The sequence below is a fragment of the Globicephala melas genome, chromosome 3 (genome assembly GCF_963455315.2).
Source record: "Globicephala melas chromosome 3, mGloMel1.2, whole genome shotgun sequence".
NCBI lineage: Eukaryota > Metazoa > Chordata > Mammalia > Artiodactyla > Delphinidae > Globicephala > Globicephala melas.
Window position 1 is genome coordinate 136,956,192 of NC_083316.1, and position 25,749 is coordinate 136,981,940.

The 25,749-nt window shown below is 36.0% G+C and overlaps 1 protein-coding gene across 6 annotated transcripts in view; it reads right to left on the minus strand.

Annotated features, from left to right (window-relative positions):
* The window catches only part of GABRB2 (gamma-aminobutyric acid type A receptor subunit beta2), a 388,018-nt gene that overhangs the window by 288,881 nt on the left and 73,388 nt on the right, over positions 1–25,749 (minus strand). The window lies entirely within an intron of this gene.

Consider the following 25,749-nt stretch of genomic DNA (forward strand, 5'->3'; position numbering starts at 1 on the left):
AGCATCTTCCAGCTATTTCTAGGAGTAAATTTACATAACTTCTTTTCACTTCAGTTCCTTAACTATAAATGGGCTTTTAATATATCCCTGATCTATCAGAAGATTACTATGACAATTAAATATATAACTCAAATGCAATCTGTAAACTACAAAAAGCTATAAATTATGAACAAAGTATTAACATACATATTGTGACATGTTCTCTCCATTAGAGGCCTACGGGTACAATGTAATTGCTCTTTCACCCTCATGTGAATGACTAAATGAAGGACCAAATATTCATTTGAAAAGGATAATTACCATTCTATTTTAATATCAGTTCACAATGCCCTACTTGAGGGCTTTAAAAAAAAACAAAACTAGAATTATGTATTACTCATATCTGCAACCTGAGAGCCAGCACAGTCCTAGGGCACAAATAATGAATGAATGGATATCCAATATGGTATGCCTATTGGATTTCTGCACATACTTGCCTACTTTTGTGGATAAAATACACACTTCAATCGCTGTGAAGTCCCTGAGTTTTTCCAACCCTTGCTGAGATTTATACATCTTAATTTGGCTATGCAATTTTAAAATACGACTTGCAAAATATTACCTGCTAAAAACATTAAATAGCTTCATAGGAAAAGTATAATCCTCCGGCAAAAAATTTAAATATTTTCCCTGGTTTCACAAATATACGAATTTTTATCTCATTCAGAAGTCAGTGTAGAGCTGACTTCTGAATGAGAAGCACAGAATCAAACTTCTATTCTAACAGAAGAATATTAATATCCTAAAGGTATATCAAATAATTGTAGGTGAAATTTACTTGAGTGGATTACTTTAGTCAGTGCTCTGGACTGTTCTAGCACACTCTGCTTTATTAAAGAATTAGTCTGAGGATCTCTAGCATAACATCCTGATTTATAATAAAAGCTAACTTGAAGACTTATGAATTATATAACGAGAGAACAGAAAATGGATCAGATACATTTTTTACATGTCTCTATGTTGCAAACGGCCTAAAAACTCGGCCATAAATAAAATAGGCAATATACATTGTGCTTGAGAGAACACACTTAGTGATTTCCGATTCTTGGAGATAAAATGGAAAATTTGATTATTATCTCTATTAGAAGATGAAGTTACGTCAGCCCTCTTAAGAGTTAGGGGAGATAACACAGTTTGGAAGGTGCTGGAGTTTATCAGTCAGCTGAGATGTGTTTGGACACAGGAAATTGTATTTTCTTTTGGGCTAAATAAATGGTAAGATTGTGAGATCCAGAGTCATATGCTAACTCCTGTTATTTGTCAGCAAGACAGTGCCTGCTAAGAAATGCTCCCAGACAGACCCTGGTGATTCTGCTAACTGTCACATCAATTTTCATTTCTTTTATTTTAAATGACACATCATGACACTGTCAAGAAAGGAAGAGGTTCCTGAATCAAAATAAATGTTACTGGACATAAAAGGAAACAATGGTTCTGTGTTCTACTCTCTCTCCCAGACCCTCATGCCCCCATGAGGCTTTGAACTTTTATGTAGAAAACATCTTTTACACCCATCCAACAAGCCTGCCTTCAGGAAGCTGTGTCACTGTTGGTCTATTCAAACAGAAAAAAAGCAAGTAAACCACTTCTGGGTGCTCCACAACCCATGGCATCACCATGCAAGAAGCAGTTAGATAATCAAAACTAAAACCAACTGACTTTCAATGCTGAGCAAGATGGAGTAAGCCTACTACAGGCTCTCTCTCCTGCTAATCACAACTAACCATCCTGGAAAGAATAAAAAAGCCACTATCTAAGGACTGTGCAAAGTGAAAACTAATAGGCAGATTGGCAGAAAATCAAAATGTGAAGAAAACCCATTACAATAGTGAGCTTCTTATTTATTTTTGCTGCCTCTTTTATCTTCTTAAAGTAACACACACTCACACAAACACAGCCAAAAGCAAAATAAATGGAGCGATACACCAAGTTCCTGGATTTGAAAAGTGAGTATTGTTAAGATGTCAATTCTCAAATTGATCTGCAGATAAAGTTTAAAAATTTAATCCCAATCAATACCCAAGCAGGATTTTTGTAGATATGAACAAGCTGATCCTAAAGTTTATATGGCAAGCAAAGGAACGAGAAAAAACAATTTAGAAAGGAAAGAACAAAACTGGAGGATTCACACTACCTAATTTCAAGACTCACTCGGAAACTCCATTAAGACAATATGATAGTGTAGTATTGATAGAAACATAGATCAATAAAATAGTAGAATCTAAAAACAAACCCACACAAATATGCTCAAAGATTTCTGACAAAGGTAGAAAGGTAGTAGATTTGAGAAAGCATAATATATTCAGCAAATAGTGTGAATCAACTGGAGCGTGCAAATGTAAATAAATAAGCAAACAAGTAAGCAAGATAGACGTCTAAGTTAGTGTGAGATCCACATATTCACTACTGTATATGCGAAATTTGTAAATGTGATGCTCCCACATCCCAAAGGTAGGTGGTCTCCAAACTTTAAAATTGTACACAAGTAAATATGTTGAACAAGGCCCCCAAAATAAAACAAAACAAAAACACAACTGACCATTTCAAGTGCTGATGATGATGCAGAGCAACTAAAACTCTTACACATTGCAGGTGGGAATACAAATAATCAGCCACTTGGAAAACAGCTAGACAATCTCTTACAAACTTAACATACATTTGACATACAACCTAGCAATCCCACTCCTGTGTGCAAATGTTCAGAGCAGCTCCTGATACATGCAACATCATCAATGATTTTCAAAGAAAGTTAAGTCGAAGAAGGCAGATTCAAAAGAATACATAGTATATGATTCCATTTATATGAAATTTTGGAAAACGTAAAACTATAGGAACAAAGAACAGATGAGTGTTTCTCTGGTATTTGAGGTGCTGGAGAGGCTGACTACAAAGGGACAGCATGAGGAATGATTTTGGATAGCAGAACTGCTCTGCATCTAAACTGTAGTGGTGGTTACACAACTCTAGGCATTAGTTAACTCATAGGACTATACACCAAAATGAGTGCATTTTTCTGTATGTAAATTTAAAAAACAAATTTAAAAACTGCTTAAACAAAAGGAACAAACAAACAAAAAAACCCATGATCTCAGGTCAGACACACCCAGGTTCTTACCCCAGTACTTTCATGTCCATCTGTCATAACCTCGGTTGAGGTGAATGAGTCTCTGTTTCCAACTCAAAAGAAGAAACTGAAGCTAATGAACTTAGGAATTGGGGAAAACAAGAGCTGCTTTGACACCTGGAGGCGGGTGGAGTACAGCGATGCTACAAAATAAGTCATCTCCATGCATACCAGGGAACACGTGGCCCCCATCAGGATGCACTAAGATTACCACTAATGGTCAGAGTTTCACAATTCCCCATGTGTACAATGAGGCAGTTGGACTAGGTAGTTTCCAACTCCACCCCTAGGAATAAAACAATTCCATTCTAAGAAATGCTTTGCCACCCCTGTGTTCAAATGCATCTCGCCATTTCAAAATCTTCTAAACATCTAAAGTACTTTCATAATTGTTTCTTGCTGTCTTTGTAATTCATTCCCAATACCAAGATTCAAACTCTTCCTGTTTCTTTGGTTTAGTGTTCTACAAAATATATGGTATGAAATAATTTGTGTACGTGTCTATTATCTTTTTTTAATTTTATTATTTTGTGAACTTCCTATTCATGCTCTATGAACACTTTTCTGTTTACCTCCTGTTACTGTATATTTGATAGGTGGATATCAATCTACATAAAACATTTTATTATTTTGCTGTTTCCTTTTAAAGTTATTCTTATAATTAGTTTAACTTTATAGTTTAAAACAAACAAAAAAATATCAATAGTTCAGAGGGCTTCTGTATACTTTTCACACAGCCTCCTCTAAGATTAACATTTTGCATAATTATAGAACAATATCAAACTAGGATATTAACATTAATATAATACTATTTACTAGACTACAGACCTTATTAGAATATCACCTGTTTATTCACTAAAGTTCTTTTCCTGTTCCAGGATGCAGTCCAAGATCCCACCATGCATTTAGTTTTTCTGTTCCTTAGCATCCGTCAATCTGTGAGAGTTCCTCAGTCCTTCCTTGTCTTTGATGATGTAATGCTTTCGCAGAGTACTGCTCAGTTATCTTGTTGAATGTCTCTCAATTTGAGCTTGTCTGATGTGTTTATGATGAGACTGAGTTTATACAGTTTTGGCCAGAATATCACCAAAGAAACACTGTATCCATCATATAACGGGTATATGATGTTAATATGTCTTATAACTGGTGAGGATATTAATCTTGAACAGTTGGTTAATGTAGTACCTGCCCCGTTTCTCCACTGTGAAGTTACTATTTTCCCTTGTAATTGATACATATCTTGGGGTAGGTACTTTAGAACTAGGAAAGCAATAAGGTTATTAGGCTGACTTCTGTAATCACTGTGTTTTTGGGTTTTGCATACGTTCCAAATTTCTATTTATCTTCTTTCAACTCAACCTGAATCGACATATTCAGTCAGTTGACAATGCTTAACTATTAATAAGACAAACCAAAAGAAGTAAATACCAACATAAGCCATTTAAGGTGTTTTACCATCAAATAATGGGAAACATCTTCTTGAGGCTCATTCTCTCCACCTACTCCTTTCACAGATTAGTGGCATCATTCTGGCCACAGCAGGTGCCTGCTTCTAGTATAGACTTTTACTCTGGATGGTGCAGCATCTTACCCTGCTCTCAAGTCTGCCAGTTGCACTTGGGTGGTGTATTCCCACCTGGACTTGCTTCAGATTTCTCCTACCTTCATTTATATCTATGGTTTTCCATATGCTTTTTCTTCTCTGGAGACCATTTCCAAGCTTTCCTTTTTCTTTTTGCAATGCATGTTTATGTATATAGGAACAATTATAAATGTAATTATGTCATTTTCCCTATCTTTGTGTTTTTTTTCCTATTTCTCTGTTTGGGGAGAAGATGGTGGTGTAGGGGATTGGGTTCACAGGTATTTGGTCGGCGATCTGAGGACATAAAGACGCCTAACAGTTACTTTTTTAATGATCAGGGTTTACGGTTTATTTTCATCACTGATAATGTGTGGGTTGTTTAATTTGCTTTACCTATTGCAATTACATCTTCTAAGCTTTGAAAATTGCTGCTGCTGTCCTAGAATCTTGAGCTTTGGTGATTAATCTTGTTTCGTGGTCTCCCAGGTAACAATTTTGTCTCCAAAATTAGATATGTTCAGAGAAATATCTTCTCTCTCTGCTCAGGATTTATAATTTTGAAAGAAAATAAAAATTTTAGCTTCATCTTATTATCCCTTGCTGAAATAACAACTTCTAATATACTATCATGTGTTACTTTCCTTTAACTTATGCTAGATTGATTCTGAGCTAAGAATCTGAGCTTCTGGCTTTTGTAAGATACGGCTAATGTATTTAAGGAAGTAAAACCTGTGATTATAGGACTATATTATAGAAACTGTGAGTGCAAGTTTAATTTAAACAAAATGCAAGTTTCGTGTGAATAAAACCATGATTGTTCAAATAGCACATTTACAGCTTTTACTATCATTCTTTGCATAGCCTTTTAATTTGGGGCATGTTTAGAAAAGTCTTTCATTATTTTTGTTTGGCTTTTCCACTTTTAAAAAAGGTGACACAAGAGGATTGAATTCCAAAGATTAGGATGCCAAATTATTTCCCTAATTTAAAACTTCTGTTTTTACTCCCTCATGGGAGAAAAGACACTACATTTGATGCAGAAATTATCACCTAAATAAACACCATAGTAAGACAGAGTAAGCACATTCATAGTACTTACACAGTAAGCATATTCTCAACATCATAAGCTGTTACCCCCTTGAGAGCAAAGACTGTCCCTTATTCCTGTGTATATGACCAATACTGTGCATACTTTCTGGTAAATGGTAACAACTACCATTACCTGTGAAATGGTACAGATTTCCTTGCAAATACTTGGGAGTATGTACAGAGGTCTCTAATCTGTGCGTACCCTTTGCTCTGATATTTACATTCCAAAGGATATTTGCAGAAAATAATTAAGCAGTACATTCTGACAGCTTTATCTCCAAATATTACAACTCTCTTACTTCTGTTTCCAATGCTAATAACCTAGTCTCAGACACCATTACTTGTTAAGTCATTATGATGCCACTGTGACTCAGTGGAGACTGGTACTGTCTCCTTGCTTCTGACCCTTTTCCTCTCATGGTGGTAGGCACGAAAAGCAGATCACACGTCTACCTTGGTTAATTATCACCCAAAGGCTTTTCATTGCATTCAGAATAAAACACAAACTTATGACTTTGGCCTTAAAGGTCGTATATGACCTGGACTCTGCACACCTCTCTGATCTTACCTACTACCTCTGCTCTTCCCTCACCTCACCTCACTAAGACCAGCCACGCTAGCTTGTCTTCTCTTTTACAAATATTACAAGCTTTTTCAGTCTTAACTTTGTCCTAACTAGTGACTAACTGGAAAAACTATGTCTGGAAAAACTATGTCCCCAAGTGTGGTTGGCTCTTTCTTGGGACTCAGAGCTCAACTAAAATGTCAAATCTTTTCAGTGGGACCGTCCCTGACCGTCCTACTCCCAACCCCATCGGACCTTATCACATCCCCCATTTTTATTATGTTTATAGCATTTATCACTTTTTTCAACTAATCATAATCATTTATTGGTTTACTTTTTTATTTTTCATTTCTCTCAACTAGAAGGTAAGATCCATGAAAATATAAAGCTTTCCTAAACTTGTACATCACTGTAACTCCATTCTTAAAAGAGAGCTTAGCACATAGTAGCAATAAAAATCTATATACTGAAAGATGTGAAAGAATAAATGTAAGACAATGTACATTTATTCCCCTAAAATATGTACTACTATATTAGCAATAAAATCAAAATTAGTAAAGACCTAAATGTTCATCAGCATGAAACTGAGTAAATAAAACATAGTACTACTATATAGTATAATATATGCAGGAATTAAAATAACATTGTAAAATATTTATTGACATGAATAGGTATTCTCAACATACTATTAATATATTACTATGTATTATTATTTTTAAAGAATACTAAAAAACAATAAGCACAACGTGATTCCATTTCAGAAACATACAGGTATATATTGGAGAAATGTGTCTAATAGCAAATATAAATATTAACAGTGGTATCTCTTTATGGCAAGATAAGTGATTTTCAATTGTTTTTGTTTTGTTCTATATATTTTTGTTTTATAAATATAAATTATTTATGCAACAAAAATTATATAACCAATTCCTTGTTGAATTAAATTATAAAAATAGAACCTAGCATTACAAATATGTCTTCACTCTCTGCGTATTTTAGAGCTCAGCATGAAGAAAAAGGAAATTTACTCATAGTCACAAATAAATGAGAAAACCTAAGCCTTTCAGCTTGTTATTAACAAAGCACACATCTCCTTTGTATTGACCAAAGGATATTGCCTAGAATCACATAAGAAGTAAGAGCTTTAAGTGGCCACCATTCTTTCTTTTGAAAGTTCACATTTAAGCCATCACTGAGAAGTAAAAATCCATCCCTATTTTTCCTTCTAACCACCGAAGATGGAGATCCCAGAATCTTCCTCTGGCACTAACTTCAGTCTTCTTCAATCTGTTAGGAAATTTCACTTTATTTCTAATGTAAAGCCTTCATATCTGTTTCTTATTTCATACTCAGTGGAGATGAACACACACACACCTGTTCACTCTACTTTTAGCTTTAATAGCATCCTCTACACTGCACTGGAAGTTCAAGTCCACAGATTCTTCTACAAAAGCATTCAAGATGCCACTGTTTGTATAGTCCCAGCTCCTTACAAGCCTTTTCCCAGTCTGTTCTAGTCACTTCACCTCTTGGTATCTGTTTCCTTATCCACAGTGAATGAACTGAGATAGAGTGAGGATCCCTGTTTAAGAGTGTCAGGTGTTCTAGGATTCTGTCACTCCATTTAACTTCGACTAATCATCTTCCTGAAACTTTTGCTTGAACTGAATTTTTCTGCATTCCAACAGACAACCTTTTACTTTCCGTTCTGCTTATTATTTTTCCCCATGCTCCTCCTTTGCTGCTTACCCCAATCACACCCATCCTCTAAGCATTCATGAGGACCTTTACCACTTCTCCCCATCACAGTCCATGTTCATCCTCTGACTCCTTTAATGTGGTGGTCTGTAGCATCCTAAGCATTGTTGAATTGAACTGCTACCTCTTGTAATGTTATTTAGAGGAGACAGGAAATCTCCCAACTAAACTGCACTGTTTTCTCTTAAGTCAGAAACCATGCCGTCATCTCTTTACAAGTGATCCAAGCATCTTGTCTTTAACACAACTGATCCTCCATGAATATTTATTCATGGGCACAATAAAGCTTCTTCTCACTTCTTCACTCTTCCTGCATGGGTTTCAAATTTTGATTCTTTAAACCTCTTTACTAATCACTATCCCTGAATCCCCCCAGAGATTTGTTCTCTCCACCCACTGGCATTTGAGAATGAGTTTTCATTCTATCCTTTTTCCGCATGTTTCAAACACCCTCAGAGCTACTGTTGTTCTTTCAGTTTTTCATAGCTTCTCTAGTTCTACTAGAAAAGTCCCCAATGCTGGGGATGAGGATTTCTGAAGGACACAATTTATCTGTCCAAAGCAAAAAGAACTCAGAGAGAAGTGTGAATATTCCCACAAAAAAAAAAAAAAATCTTTAAAATGTTTTCCATCTTCCACACCTCAGCCCACAAATTGCTGATCCAATTATAGGTCATGGTAATATTTCCACATTCTCAACCTCATAAACTAGAATGTAATGGAGTAAAACTGAGCTCCCCCTTAATAGAAGCCATCATACCAGAGGTTCAGTTGCAATATTTTGGAAGAAGCACATGGTAGCAGCTCTAATTGCTAGAGACACATTTGGGATACGAGAGCTGCACCAAAGACCACCCATAAGGGGAATCCAAGATCGGAAGTGATTGATTATTTTCTTGTATGTGAAACTACAACAAACATGGTCAATGCAATAAGCTTTCCCACTATTTTTGCTTAGCTCATTTTGCATTTTATTACAGATTCACCTTCTCAGTTATAATGGGACTCAATCTAAGGATGGCTAAAAAATCAAGCAAGTGTAACTCATTATATCTGTCTCTTATATTAATACATAATACCCTCATCAGGGGACTCAGTTAACCCTGAGATAATCAACATTAAAAATACACTTTGTATGTATGATTTGTTTTCTCATTGTGTGCTTTTTAATTACTCTGTAACTTTATCTCAAAGAGTTATTGCTTTAGAGTATTTTGCATTCTAATTAGCCTGTCCCTTATATATACCTTATATCTACCTAACCTTGGCCCCGGGCTAAACCTTTTTACATGTATTATCTCATTAATCATCACAACAGCTCTGTAAGTTATGCACTAGTTCTCCAGGTACTAGCTGCTGTGAGACCTTCATGCTGTTTAACCTCCCTGAGACATCCTGCTCTGTAAAACAATGGAAATAATAGTTCCTAGTAATAAGTAAATTTACTCAAGGAAAGTAATTAGCAGAACGCCTGGCTCATAATAAGTGCTCTACAAACATTTGCCATTATCATGCTCATTATTCTCATTACTGCCATTTTCCAGGTGACACATCTGAAACAGAGAGGTCAGTGACTTTCCTATGTCTTTCAGTCAATAATTTTCTAGGTGTTGATTTGGCCAGGGGACTCTCTGGTGATGGAGCCCATGTTCTTAGTATTGTATTGAGCGGCCTCTGGAACATTCACCTCCCTGTCAGTTTTGATTGACTCATCATTTCCCAACATTGCATTTATTCTCCTTTACCCCCTCCAAAAAGTAAGGGAGAAAATATACCTCGACCTAACTTTCTATCTACACAGCCATATTTACAGCAACAAAAAAAAGTAGAACAATTTTGGGCATACATAAATTACAATATTTCTTGGTGGGGGGGGTGAATGTTGATTTTGAGAACTCTCTGGGATTTGATACTGAAGTTGTGCATACAGGCACATGCACGTATTCCGGAATACACATAAAGAGACCCAATTTTACACAAAAGGTATTCACATCAACCCACTTTGATCTCGCAGAATGATGAAAACATCTCTGGTTTTTGCACGGTGTATACTTTACTACTGAGAAGTCCAAAGTAACCAGAGGGACTGTAGGGTAGTATGTGTAGTAATGTACTTATTCAGAAGTAATTCAATTGGAATAATATTTCTATCCAACTAAAACATGTTCAGCCTAAGCTGAGTATTTCATACCCACTTCAGGAGGTTTGTTCAACAGAATGGTAGCAATGATTACTTAACTGTTAGATTAAGCTGCAAGAAATTCCATTTTTTGTGAGTTGAAAAATGTTTGAATTTTGACAGTTTTATATAGTTCAACCCAAATATATGGTAGCTAGTATAAGAGTAAAATTATTAAATTTATTTGTCTAAAATTAGTAATTTTAGGTTCTAAATAACTTGTAACATACACTCATACATACTAATTTTGAAGAAAAAGCTTATGATTTTTATAATTGCGTTTTTTAATGGTTCTGAAATTTGTGTTCAGAATAAAACTCAGATATAAACCATTAAAAAATGCAATTATAAAAATACTAAGGTTTTTCTTTTTCAAAATTAGTATGTGTGAGCATTCCCTTTTCATTGTTTTGTCTTATCTTAGTGATTCCTAAAAAAAGCTACATTTATAGGAAAACTTAATACTAAAAGAAAGTTACATTACTGTATAGCAGACACTACCCTAGAGTCCTTAATAAATTTTTGTCTCCTTCCCTTCCTACACTCACTCAAATTAATCGTTTTCAAATCTGTTAATAACTACATGATGCAATCAATTGTACCTCTAAAAATTCTTTTTATTAGGAGTTAATGTTATACCCTTAGGCCCACCATTATAAGAGTGATCTTCTTAGGATGTATCTAGTTTTAATATCTCTGAGATCTGGGTGCGACTAACTAAAAGTTGGCTAGTGAAAAAAGTTGGCTATGTTGTTTTCTGCTATGCATTCAGAGAAGGCAAAGTGTCATGGCACCAGTGGAGGGAGTCAGAGGGGGCAATGGAAAGAACATTGAATTGGAAAGTAGGAGACATGATTGAGGGCTTCCTCCATTACTTATTATCTGATGGTCTCAGAGAAGTAGCTTAACCTCTCTACATTTCAGTTTTTGCTTCTGTGAAATGGGATTACCAATATTGTACCTGAGAAGCATGTACCTTGTAACTTTACCCCAAGACACACGTCAAACATGATATGTGAAAGCTCTCACTAATGTCTATATGTGGGAAGCAGCATAGCCTAATGTTTAAGCAGAAGGTTTCTGGATTCCAGAGGGTTGGTTGAAATTCCAGCTCCACCACTTACTTTGTGTATAATCCCGGACACATATTTTAATATCCCAAAGCTTGGGTGTCCTCAACTGTAAAATAATGATTACCTCACTAGCTGCTGGCAGAAATAAATGAAATAATATAAATTCAAACCCTGATGATCATAGCACTCAATAAGTAGGCAGTGTATACCATTAAAGCATTAATTTAAGAGTGTTGATTTTTATTAATTGTTCATGAAAAAGTTAAAGAAAAAGCCAACAGGAAAAATGATTGCATTTGCTAACTTTGCTCACAAAGATAAAAATTTACTATTATTCCCCAGTTTACAACCGAATGAATGAAAACTGTTATACGTAAACAAAATGGTACAAAATTATATTGGAGCTCTCCCAAAAAGGAAAAGCCCAGGACCTGATGGCTTCACTGGTGAGTTCTATCAAACATTTAAAGAAGAATTAACACTAATCCACCCCCAAATCTTCCAAATAATTGAAAAGGAAGGAACCTGTTACTTGATACTAAAACCAGGGGGATTTATTCCTGGAATGCAAGAATGGTTCAACATAAGAAAATCAATCAATGCAATATAACACATTACCAAATGAGGGGGAAAAGCCATGTGATTATTTCAATTGATATAATAAAGCATTATATAAAATTAAACACTTTTTCATGATAAAAACACACAACAAACTAGGAATAGAAGGAAACTACCTCAATATAATAAAGGCCATATATGACAAGCCCACAGCTAACGTTCTATTCAATGGTCAAAGCTTGATAGCTTTTTCTCTAAGATCAGGGACAAGACAAGAATGCCCACTTTCACTACTCTTATTCAACACAGTACTGGAAATCCTAGCCAGAAGAATTAGGCAGGAAAAAGAAATAAAAAGCATCCAAATTGGAAAGGAAGAAGTAAAATTATCTCTGTTCACAGAAAACATGATGTTATATGTAGAAAATCCTAAAGATTCCAAACACACACAAACACAATAACTGTTAGAATAAATGAATTCAGCAAAGTTTCAGGATACAAGATCAAGACTCAAAAATCAGTTGTGTCTCTATACACTAACAATGGACAATCCAAAGAAGAAATTAAAAAAAAAAACTCTGTTTACAATAGCATCAAAAAGAATAAATTATTTAGAAATAAACAAAGGAGGCAAAAGACCTGTACTCTGAAAACTACAAAGTGTTGCTGAAAGAAATTAAAGAAGTCACAAAAAACTGGGAGGACACCCTATGTTCATGGTTTGGAACGCTTAATATCATTAAGTTACCTACAGTATTAATGCAATCCCGATCAAAACCCAAACAGTGTCTTTTGTAGAAATAGAAAAATCCATCCTAAAATTCACAAGGAATCTCAACAGATCCTGAATAGACAAAATAACCTTGAAAAAGCAGTACCAAGCAGATGGCCTCACACTTTCTAATTTAAAAATGTGTTACAAAGCTTCAGTAACCTGAACAGTGTGGTACTGGCAATAAAAACAGATACACAGACCAACGGAATAGAATGGAAAGTCAAGAAATAAAACCTTGTATATATGGAAAATTATCTTTAATAGGGGTGCCAAGACCACTCAATGGGAAAGGTATAGTAGTCTCTTCAACAAGCTATGCTGGAAAAAGTGGAGATCCACATGCAAAAGAATGAACTTGGACCCTTATCTTACCCATATACCAAAAGTAACTCAAAATGTATTAAAGACCTAAATGTAAGACCTAAAACTGAAGACAATATAGGGAAAAAGCTTCATGACATGGATTTGCCAATGATTTCTTGGACATGAGATCAAAAGCATTGGCAACAGAAACAAAAATATACAAATGGGACTACAGCAAATCTAAAATACTTTGTGCATCAAAGGACACAGTCACGAGAGTGAAAATACAACTTATGGAATGGGAGAAAATATTTGCAGGTCATATATCTGACAAGGAGTCAATATACAGAATATATAAAGAATTCCTACAACTCAGCAATAAATAAATAACCAGACTGAAAAATGGGCAAAGGACTTAAATCGACATTTCTCCAAACATGACATACAAATGGCCAATAAGCATATAACAAGATTTGAAACATCATTAATCATTAGAGAATGCTAATCAAAACCACAATAGATATCACCTCATATCCATTAGAATGTCAAAGGAAGGAAGGAAGGAAGGAAGGAAGGAAGGAAGGAAGAAAAGGAGAGAAAGAAAGGAGGGGGGAGGGAGGGAGGGAGGGAGGGAGGGAGGAAGGAAGGAAGGAAGGAAGAAAAGGAGAGAAAGAAAGGAGGGGGGAGGGAGGGAGGGAGGGAGGGAGGGAGGGAGGAAGGAAGGAAGGAAGGAAAAAAGAATAAAAAATAAAGAGGGAAAGAAAAGGGAGGAGGGAGGGAGGAAAAAAGAAAGAAAGGAAGAAAATAACAAGCGTTGACGAGGATATAGAGAAATTAGAACTCTTACACATTGTTGGTGTGAATGCAAAATGAAGGAACTGCTATGAAAAACAATATGGTGGTTCTTCAAAACATTAAAAATAGAATTACTATATGATCCAGCAATCTCACTTCTGGGTACATAGCCAAAAGAATTGAAAGCAGGATCTCTAAGAGATATTTGCACACTCATTTTCATAACAACATTATTCACAATACTCAAGAGGTGGTAGCAACCCAAATGTTCATTAGCAAGGGAGTGGTTAAACAAAATGTTGCACAGACAATGGATTATTTTTCAGCTTTAAGAGGGAAGAAAATTCGGGCACATGCTACAACATAGATGACGCTTGAGGCCATTATGCTAAGTAAAGTCACCTAATCACAAACAGATTCTGCTCATGTGAGATATTTAAAATAGTCAAATCCATTGAGACAGAAAATAGAATGGTATTTACTAGGGGCTGGGAGGAGAAGGAAAGGTAGAGTTGTTTAATACGTACAGAGTTTCAGTTTTGCAAGATGAAAAGTGTCCTGGAGATTAAGGGCATAACAATACAAAAATACTTATTGCTACTGAACTGTACACTTAAAAAAGTATATTAGGGACACTTAATTAGCTAAGGTATTGTGTGTGGAAAATGAAGAATCATTTTGCAAAGAAATGATCACTTGCTTTATAATTTGGATTTCTACATATTTATTTAGTAAACCTTCTCATTTATTTTTTTTCACATCTTTATTGGAGTATAATTGCTTTACAATGGTGTGTTAGTTTCTGCTGTACAACAAAGTGAATCAGCTATATGTATACATACATCCTCATGTCCCCTCCCTCTTGAGCCACCCTCCCCCCATCCCTGTCCCACCTCTCTAGGTGGTCACAAAGCATTGAGTAGATCTTCCTGTGCTATGCAGCTGCTTCTCACTAGCCATACATTTTACATTTGGTAGTGTAGATATGTCAAAGTTACTTTCTCACTTCATCCCAGCTTCCCTTTCCCCCCGCCGCCCTGTGTCCTCAAGTCTGGTCTCTACGTCTGCATCTTAATTCCTGCCCTGCCACTAGGTTCATCAGTACCATTTTTCTAGATTCCATATATATGCGTTAGCATATGTATTTGTTTTTCTCTTTCTGACTTACTTCACTAACATGAGATGTTATAAAACATAAGAAAAGCTAGAACTATTCTTTGTCTCTCCTGCACAGATACACTAAGTAAAGAGCTCAATATCACAAAGTCTCTGTTGCTACAGGGTACAGAGAGATTGGTTTGATCAAGTTAATCAGGAAAATCACATATATGTATATAATCTCCAAGGAAAATTGCATATATGACTAACTGACACGACACCATTGTTATTTTTAAAAACTCACCTTGAATAACAGAAGTTACTTACACATCACCATTCTATTTTCAAACCAAATTCGTTGAGTGATCACTGCTGTAAATTTTGACTTTTTCCAGATGTGGTACATCTGATGGTGGTCTCGAAAATGATCTTTGAAATCAGTGCTATTAAGTTTTAAGAATCCATTTTCTGTCTATGGCACTCTGGCCAGTCGTGCACAGTATTATTAAGTACATCAAAATAAAATTATTTACAAGATGCTTCTTGTGTTTTTTGATCCCCATAAAGTTTGCAACAATGGATCATTAATCTGCTATTTACAGAAGAACAACTTTGCAACAGATATCAAGGATCAGGGAACAGACAGACAAATATCTCACATAGATTTCAATAAGCATTTGTTATGGTTGACTATAACACATACTATATCACATTATGTGCCCTTCTTTCAACCAAATTTGTCTTATGCATACTTGAAAGGGGTAGAGCTCATCCTCTCTTATTTGACTATTTTCTTCCCTTCAATCTAAGAAGTGATTTTTATAGGAAAAGTGAAAAGTATGAGGAAACTGACACAGAGAGACAGGAAGTGCTAAGTAGACCCTTTTCAATACTTTAGATGCTTATTTTTATTCTACTCAGCATGGGATAGGCTCATTCTCTCTGAAGCAGCATCCTCTGAAGAGATCTGACAGTATTAACAAAAAAGGACGTTTTCAAGTAAGTACATATCACTGCTTTCATACTTTTGACAAGTTTGTAGAAGCTGAGAAGAAGGCCAATACGCCGACCCAGGCTGGAGCAAAGAGAATATACCTAGCCAAGGCTTCCAAGAGAATACCTGATGTGCTGAGATGAAACAGAAATGCATGTGATCACTTTTGGAGGCAAAGCCAATTTTTAAAAGAAACTGAGATGAAAGTGACATTGGGCACAGAGCTTTACCACTGCCTCTGTCTGCATCAGATATTCTTAATATCCACTGAATGCACCAACGGTCTGGCATTTCTGGGGCTGGAGTGGCATCCCCTTCCTTTGTGAGTATAATCACCCACCGCATAGCTGCCTTCTGCGAGTGTAGAGTCAGCACTCGACAAGCCTTTTTAAATTGTAGGCCCTGACACCCCCGCTAGTCTTGGCCCTGCATGATGTACCGGTACACCTCTCAGGAGCCTTGAAAAATGGTGTTTACTGGTTTTTATTATTATAAAACTGATTATAGAAAATTTGGACACTATATAAAGATAAGATGAAGAAAATTTAAATAGCTCAAAGTATCACTATCCAGAGTAACCATGAACACATTAGACCTTTTAGGCAATTTTTCAACGCAGTGCCCTTAGTATTACAAAGTTAGGATCTTATCCTACACGGGTGCACACACACACTTCTTTTTTTTTTCACTATTTTATTTATTTAGTAATTTTACCATCTTTATTGGAGTATAATTGCTTTACAATGGTGTGTTAGCTTCTGCTGTATAACAAAGTGAATCAGCTATACATACACATATATCCCTGTACCCGCTCCCTCTTGCGTCTCTCTCCCACCCTCCCTATCCAACCCCTCTAGGTGGTCACAAAGCACCGAGCTGATCTCCCTGTGCTATGCAACTGCTTCCCACTAGCTATCTATTTCACCTTTGGTAGTGTATATATGTCCATGCCACTCTCTCACTTCGTCCCAGCTTACCCTTCCCCCACTCCGTGTCCTCAAGTCCATTCTCTATGTCAAGCACACTTCTTAATCCTTGTATTTTAAAAAGCCAAGCCTGAGATTATTCTTCCCAGCCCTCCCCACCCCCTCTCTCCTCATCTTTTTGAGGCCATCAGATGCAAGCCTGTATAGCATGTCACTTTTAGACCACAGTGGCCCTCTCTCTTCTCTTTCCTGACCCTGGGGAATGACAGAGCCCCAAAATGGAAAGAAACCAAGTCTCAGAGTCACAGCATAAATGAAAGCTGCCTGTTAAAAAGGGAACAACTTCACTGGTTTGGTCAATGAGTGAGAAATGAACCTCTACTGTGTTACGTCACAGAAACTTGGAGGTTGATTAAAGAAGTTGGTGTTAGCCTAATGCTGCAGAAATGAATAAGTTCGCCAGATGTTTACCTATTAAATTCATAGGTCATGACAGAACCGGAGTTTCAATGACTGGATTACTAACTTCCTGTGCAGCCTCCAACAAGAGAAGGCCTGCACTCTCCTCTGCAAACTGAACAGAATGATGCGATCTTGCAAGACTATTGTTAAGAATGAAAGAGCAGGGAGGGTGGGAGGGAGGGAGACGCAAGAGGGAAGAGATATGGGAACATATGTATATGTATAACTGATTCACTTTGTTATAAAGCAGAAACTAACACACCATTGTAAAGCAATTATACTCCAATAAAGATGTAAAAAAAAAAAAAAAGAATGAAAGAGCACATATAAGTGTGTCTGTGCCCAGTACAAAGTCAGTGTTCCGTATTGACGGTTATTATTTAAACAAGCAGATTAAACAAATGATAACTGTTCTTAAAAGGATGCCTATTGTTTTTCCTGTATCAAACTAAAAAATAGATATTTTCATTTTCTTATTACTTAGTATATCATGCTGCACCTACTTCTCAAGAGGATTTGAGCTGACCGAGTCAAAAACACGTTTGCCAGGAACCAGGGTTGAAGCAAATTAGATACAATAGAAGTGTTAAACGTGCTCAACTTTGGACCATTAGCACCCTTCTTAAAATTCATAAAAGTGCTACTGGTATTCATTAAGAAATGCATAAACATTTACAGTGTGGTGGGGAATGTAATAATGCTTCTCATTTTAGTATATTTAAAATGATGGGAAAACATTCTGTCACTAAGCTAAAGCGTTATCAATTTGGGTTTTTAAATCAACAATAAATTTATACTTCCAGTCTTACCTAACAGGAGATAAATGACAGAGGAAAAACAAATATGAAATAGCATATACACACATAATTACATAAATATACACCTCTTTAGGCAACAAATGCGTTTAACTGAATACTTGGTTACCTATCAGGTATTAAGTGCTGATGCCAACTATAATATACAGGCCCATTCTTCAAGTACAGTATTTCATGTACTAAATCTAGTTTCCCCTGAAAACATAGACAAAGGCAATGAGGGGAACAGAATCACATATTAAATATGGTCATACTAGTGAAGAAGCCTACTGGCAGAGTCATAGTGAGGATAAGAGTTAATGTACATAAAGGCTTTGGCACAGAATAGGAATAAGTCTCCTAATAACTACACTGACTTATTTCTGAAGGTAAAAGAAACTGCCATAGATATACCAGGGTCCTACGGGAAACTGAGTTACTCTACAGCAAAAGAAATGTCTGACTTCACCAACATGAATATATAAATGGCAATTAAAAATATGTGATGCACTCTTATACATGGCACAAATATCATTTAGAACAGGCCTGTTCTCTGCATCTTTTTTTCTGTGAAAAGAAATATATCTTACCTCACTGAAAGCAGAAGCACGTTAATAATGTACATTAGCAGACAGGCTGCATAAAATCATAATAAGATGACAGACATCCAAAAACACACCACCGGACGCAGTCCTGCCCACCTAAAGACAAGATCCAGCCTCACCCACCAGAACACTGGCAACAGTCTCCTCCACCAGGAAGCCTACACAACCAACTGAATCAACCTTAGCCACTGGAGGCAGACACCAAAAACCCCAAGAACTACAAACCTGCAGCCTGTGAAAAGGAGACCCCAAACACAGTAAGTTAAGCAAAATGAGAAGACAGACAAACACAGCAGACGAAGGAGCAAGACAAAACCCCACCAAACCAAACAAATGAAGAGGAAATAGGCAGTCCACCTGAAAAAGAATTCAGAGTAATCATAGTAAAGATGATCCAAAATTTTGGAAATACAATGCAGAAAATACAAGAAATGTTTAACAAGGACCTAGAAGAACTAAAGAGCAAACAAACAACACAATAAATGAAATTAAAAATTCTCTAGAAGGAATCAATAGCAGAATAACTGAGGCAGAAGAACAGAGAAGTGATCTGGAAGAAAAAATAGTGGAAATAACTACTGGAGAACACGAAAAAGAAAAAAGAATGAAAAGAATTGAGGACAGTCTCAGAGACCTCTGAGACAACATTAAACACACAAACATTCGAATGATAGGGGTCCCAAAAGAAGAAGAGAAAAAGAAAGGGACTGAGAAAATATTTCAAAAGATCACAGTTGAAACTTCCTTAATGTGGGAAAGGAAATAGTCAATCAAGTCCACGAAGCACAGAGAGTCCCATACAGGATAAATTCAGTGAGAAACACGCCAAGAAACATATTAATCAAACTGTCAAAAATTAAATACAAAGAAAAAATATTAAAAGCAGCAAGGGAAAAACAACAAATAACATACAAAAGGAGTCCCCATAAGGTTAACAACTGATCTTTCAGCAGAAACTCTGCAAGCCAGAAGGGACTGGCAGGACATATTTAAAGTGATGAAAGGGAAAAACCTACAACCAAGATTATTCTACCCAGCAAGGATCTCATTCAGATTAGATAGAGAAATTAAAATCTTTACAGCCAACCAAAAGCTGAGATAAGTCAGCACCACCAAACCAGCTTTACAACAAATGCTAAAGGAATTTCTCTAGGCAGGAAACACAGGATAAGGAAAAGACCTACAAAACCAAACGCAAAACAATTAAGAAAATGGTCATAGGAACATACATATCAATAATTATCTTAAATGTAAACAGATTAAATGCTCCATCCAAAAGACATAGACTGGCTGAATGGACACAAAAACAAGACCCATATACATGCTGTCTACAAGAGTTCCACTTCAGACCTAGAGACACATACAGACTGAAAGTGAGGGGATGGAAAAAGATATTCCATGCAAATGGAAATCAAAAGAAAGCTGGAGTAGCGATTCTCATATCAGACAAAATAGACATTAGAATAAAGATTATTAAAAGAGACAAAGAAGGACACTACATAATGATCAAGGGATCAATCCAAGAAGAAGATATAACAATTGTAAATATTTATGCACCCAACATAGGAGCACCTCAATACATAAGGCAAACACTAACAGCCATAAAAGGGGAAATCAACAGTAACACAATCATAGTAGGGGACGTTAACACCCCACTTTCACCAATGGAAAGATCATCCACAATGAAAATAAATAAGGAAACATAAGCTTTAAATGATACATTAAACAAGATGGACTTAATTGATATTTATAGGACATTCCAACCAAAAACAACAGAATACACATTCTTCTCAAGCGCTCATGGAACATTCTCCAGGATAGATGATATCTTGGGTCACAAATCAAGCCTTGGTTAATGTAAGAAAATTTAAATCATATCAAGTATCTTTTCCAACCACAACACCATGAGACTAGATATCAATTACAGGAAAAAATCTGTAAAAAATACAACACATGGAGGCTAAACAATACACTACTAAATAACCAAGAGTTCACTAAAGAAATCAAAGAGGAAATTAAAAAATACCTAGAAACAAATGACAATGAAAACACGATGACCCAAAACCTATGGGATGCAGCAAAAGCAGTTCTAAGACGGAATTTTATAGCAATACAATCCTACCTCAGGAAAAAAGAAACATCTCAAATAAACAATCTAACCTTACACCTAAAGCAATTAGAGAAAGAACAACAAAAAATCCTCAAAGTTAGCAGAAGGAAAGAAATCATAAAGATCACATCAGAAATAAATGAAAAAGAAATGAAGAGACCAATAGCAATGATCAGTAAAACTAAAAGCTGGTTCTTTGAGAAGATAAACAAAATTGATAAACCACTGGATAGACTCATCAGGAAAAAAAGGGAGAAAACTCATATCAATAGCATTAGAAATGAAACAGAAGAAGTAACAACTGAAACTGCAGAAATACAAAGTGTCATGAGAGATTACTACAAGCAGCTATATGCCAATAAAATGGACAACCTGGAAGAAATGGACAAATTCTTTTAGAGAAGCACAACTTTCTGAGACTGAACCAGGAAGAAATAGAAAATATAAACAGACAAATCACAAGCACTGAAATTGAGACTGTGATTAAATATCTTCCAAGAAACCAAAGCCCAGGACCAGATGGCTTCACAGGCAAATTCTATCTTCTATCTCTAAAAAACATTTAGAGAAGAGCTAACACCTATCCTTCTCAAACTCTTCCAGAATATAGCAGAGGGAGGAACACTCTCAAATTCATTCTACGAGGCCACCATCACCCTGACACCAAAACCAGACAAAGATGTCACAAAGAAAGAAAACTACAGGCCAATATCACTGATGAACACAGATGCAAAAATCCTCAACAAAATACTAGCAAACAGAATCCAACAGCACACTAAAAGGATCATACACCATGATCAAGTGGGGTTTATCCCAGGAATGCAAAGATTCTTCAATATATGCAAATCAATCAATTAGATAAACCATATTAACAAATTGAAGGAGAAAAACCATATGATCATCTCAATAGATGCAGAAAAAGCTTTTGACAAAATTCAACACCCATTTATGATAAAAACCCTGCAGAAAGTAGGCATAGAGGGAACTTAACTCAACATAATAAAGACCACATATGACAAACACACAGCCAACATCATTCCCAATGGTGAAAAACAGAAATCATTTCCACTAAGATCAGGAACAAGAAAAGGTTGTCCACTCTCACCACTATTATTCAACATAGTTTTGGAAGTTTCAGCTACAGCAATCAGAGAAGAGAAAGAAATAAAAGGAATCCAAATCGGAAAAGAAAAGGTAAAACTGTCATTGTTTGCAGATGACATGATACTATACATAGAGAATCCTAAAGATGCTACCAGAAAACTACTAGAGCTAATCAATGAATTTGGTAAAGTAGAAGGATACAAAATTAATACACAGAAATCGCTTGCATTCCTATACACTAATGATGAAAAATCTGAAAGTGAAATTAAGGAAACACTCCCATTTACCATTGCAACAAAAAGAATAAAATATCTAGGAATAAACCTACCTAAGGAGACAAAAGACCTGTATGCAGAAAACTATAAGACACTGATGAAAGAAATTAAAGATGATACAAACAGATGGAGAGATATACCACGTTCTTGGATTGAAAGAATCAACATTGTGAAAATGACTCTACTACCCAAAGCAATCTACAGATTCAATGCAATCCCTATCAAACTACCAATGGCATTTTTCATAGAACTAGAACAAAACATTTCACAATTTTTATGGAAACACAAAAGACCCTTAATAACCAAAGCAACCTTGAGAAAGGAAAATGGAGCTGGAGGAATCAGGCTGCCTGACTTCCCACTATACCACAAAGCTACGGTAATCGACAGTATGGTACTGGCACAAAAACAGAAATATAGATCAATGGAACAGGATAGAAAGCCCAGAGATAAACCCACGTACATATGGTCACCTTATCTTTGATAAAAGAGGCGAGAATATACAATGGAGAAAAGACAGCCTCTTCAATAAGTGGTGCTGGGAAAACCTGACAGCTACATGTAAAAGAATGAAATTAGAGCACTCCCTAACACCATACACAAAAACAAACTCAAAATGGATTAAAGACCTAAATGTTAGGCCAGACACTATAAAACTATTAGAGGAAAACATAGGCAGAACACTCTATGACATAAATCACAGCAAGATCCTTTTTGACCCACCTCCTAGAGAAATGGAAATAAAAACAAAAATAAACAAATGGGACCTAATGAAACTTAAAAGCTTTTGCACAGCAAAGGAAACCGTAAACAAGATGAAAAGACAACCCTCAGAATGGGAGAAAATATTTGCAAACACAGCAACTGACAAGGGATTAATCTCCAAAATATACAAGCAGCTCATGTAGGCTCAATATCAAAAAAACAAACAACCCAATCTAAAAATGGGCAGAAGACCTAAATAGACATTTCTACAAAGAAGATATACAGATTACCAACAAATACATGAAAAGATGCTCAACATCACTAATTATTAAAAAAAGTAAATCAAAACTACAATGAGGTATCATCTCACACCAGTCAGAATGGCCATCATCAGAAAATCTACAAACAACAAATGCTGGAGAGGGTGTGGAGAAAAGGGAACCCTCTTGCACTGTTGGTGGGAATATAAACTGATACAGCCACTATGGAGAACAGTATGGAGGTTCCTTAAAAAACTAAAAATAGAGTTACCATATGACCCAGCAATCCCACTACTGGGCATATACCCTGAGAAAACCATAATTCAAAAAGTCATGTACCACAATGTTCACTATAACACTATTTACAATAGCCAGGATATGGAAGCAACCCAAGTGTCCATCGACAGATGAATGGATAAAGAAGATGTGGCACATATATACAATGGAATATTACCCAGCCATAAAAGGAAATGAAATTGAGTTATTTGTAGTGAGGTGGATGGACCTAGAGTCTGTCATACAGAGTGAAGTAAGTCAGAAAGAGATAAACCAATACTGTGTGCTAACACATATATAAGGAATCTAGGGGGAAAAAAAGGTTCTGAAGAACCTCTGGGCAGGACAGGAATAAAGATGCAGATGTAGAGAGTGGACTTGAGGATGGGGGAGTGGGAAGGGTAAGCTGGGACGAAGTGAGAGAGTGGCATGGACATATATACACTACCAAATGTAAAATAGATAGCTAGTGGGAAGCAGCTGCATAGCACAGGAAGATCAGCTCAGTGCTTTGTGACCACCTAGAGGGGTGGGACATGGAGGGTGGGAGAGAGATACAAGAGGAAGGAGATATGGGGATATATGTATATGTATAGCTGATCCACTTTGTGACAAAGCATAAACTAACACACCATTTTAAAGCAATTATACTCCAATAAAGATGTTAAGACAAATGTATTAGGAAAACTCTACATACATTCCATGTTTTTTTTCCTTAGAGATTTACCATGCATATTAGTTTATTAATAGCTCTGAAAAGTCCTATAGTTAAGAAATATTAACCTTGTTTAATCCAGAATCTTTCAAACTCATTGACCATGTAATGAATCGGAGCTAGTATTGATAGAATTAGACTTCTGCAAACTCACGAAGAAATGATCACGCATTACAGGAAGCACCATTCCTAATTCTTCCCCAATTTACATGTAATGTTTTTGTATTATTTTAAAAAGACCTCTCGATTTTTATTTCCTTCTTAGACTGCAAGCTATACCAAGACAAGACTCCTCTCTCTCGCTTACTGCTGTATTCCCAGGGCTGAACAGATGACCTAACACAGTTATGTCTCAAAAGTAATTCTGAATGAGCAAACTGACAAATTCCATTATTAAAAAATTATGATACAGCCGAGAAAACAAAAAAACAAAACAGTAGGTTAAATATTCTATAAGATTACTGTCTCATCTCTTTATTGAGTCAGTATTTTAAGAAAAAGGGATTGGAGTGAATTAAAATAGATTTAAGATGAATAACTCTCAGATGCATGCTGTAATCCTGGATTCAGAATTCAGCTTTAGAAAAGCCCACTGTTAAGGAAAACTTGGTAAAGAATTTTAACATGGTATGTTATAGGAGCAAACATATTGAAATAGAAATGTAGTTGCTAGTTTAAAATGTAGCATAAAATACATATATTTATGAGTTAGCCTAAAAAAATCTGGATGAAAATACAGTAAGGTGTTAAAAGCGGTAGGATTATTATGATTTTATTTTCTTATTCTAACATCTTTCTTTAATGAAAGAATCCTTTCTCCCAAATCTCTGACAGATGGTAACCCAAATTTTGCTTGGATGTGTCCAGTAACAAAAATCTCTCCCTGGCAAGGCTGGATTTGCACTTTTGGATGGTGACAATTATAAGAAATATGCTTACCTAGTATTTTCACCCACAGATATATTAAAACTGATTCTTCCTTTAAAAACGTAGTTGATATATGGCTTGAGAACTTTGTCACAAAGTACACCTCAGAGACAAAGGAAATGACCAAAAATAAGCAGAACTTTATTTCATTGAAGCATGTTCCATGTCCACTTGGTTATCACTATGCCCATCGCATTTGATCCAATCCTCGAATTTCTGCCTGGATAGTTTCCTTACAACTACTACTGGATTAAAAACATTAGCCCAAAATATGTCTACTGAGATATATTTATCTCCTGAAGACATCTACATTTATATACCATTCATTCTTGAATTAAAAAGAAGTCATCAACTTGTGTTCATTTCCTCTCCTATATGAACTCCCTTACTAAATCTCCCTTCTCTGCCATGCCCTAGATTCTCCGTCATGTGGCTAACTATAACTGGACACTTATCTACTGAGGGATGGCCCACCTTTCATAGTACAATAGAGAAGCAGAGATGAGTCATGGAGGAGAAAAGTACCTGCCTGGGAGAAGGACCTCCAAAGGAATCAGCTCCTGGTCCATAAAATCCTTCTTCTACTCCATTTCTACCCAAAGGAAACTTTTGAAAAATGAGGTTCATTGTTTTTACTGTTCATTTTATAGAAATA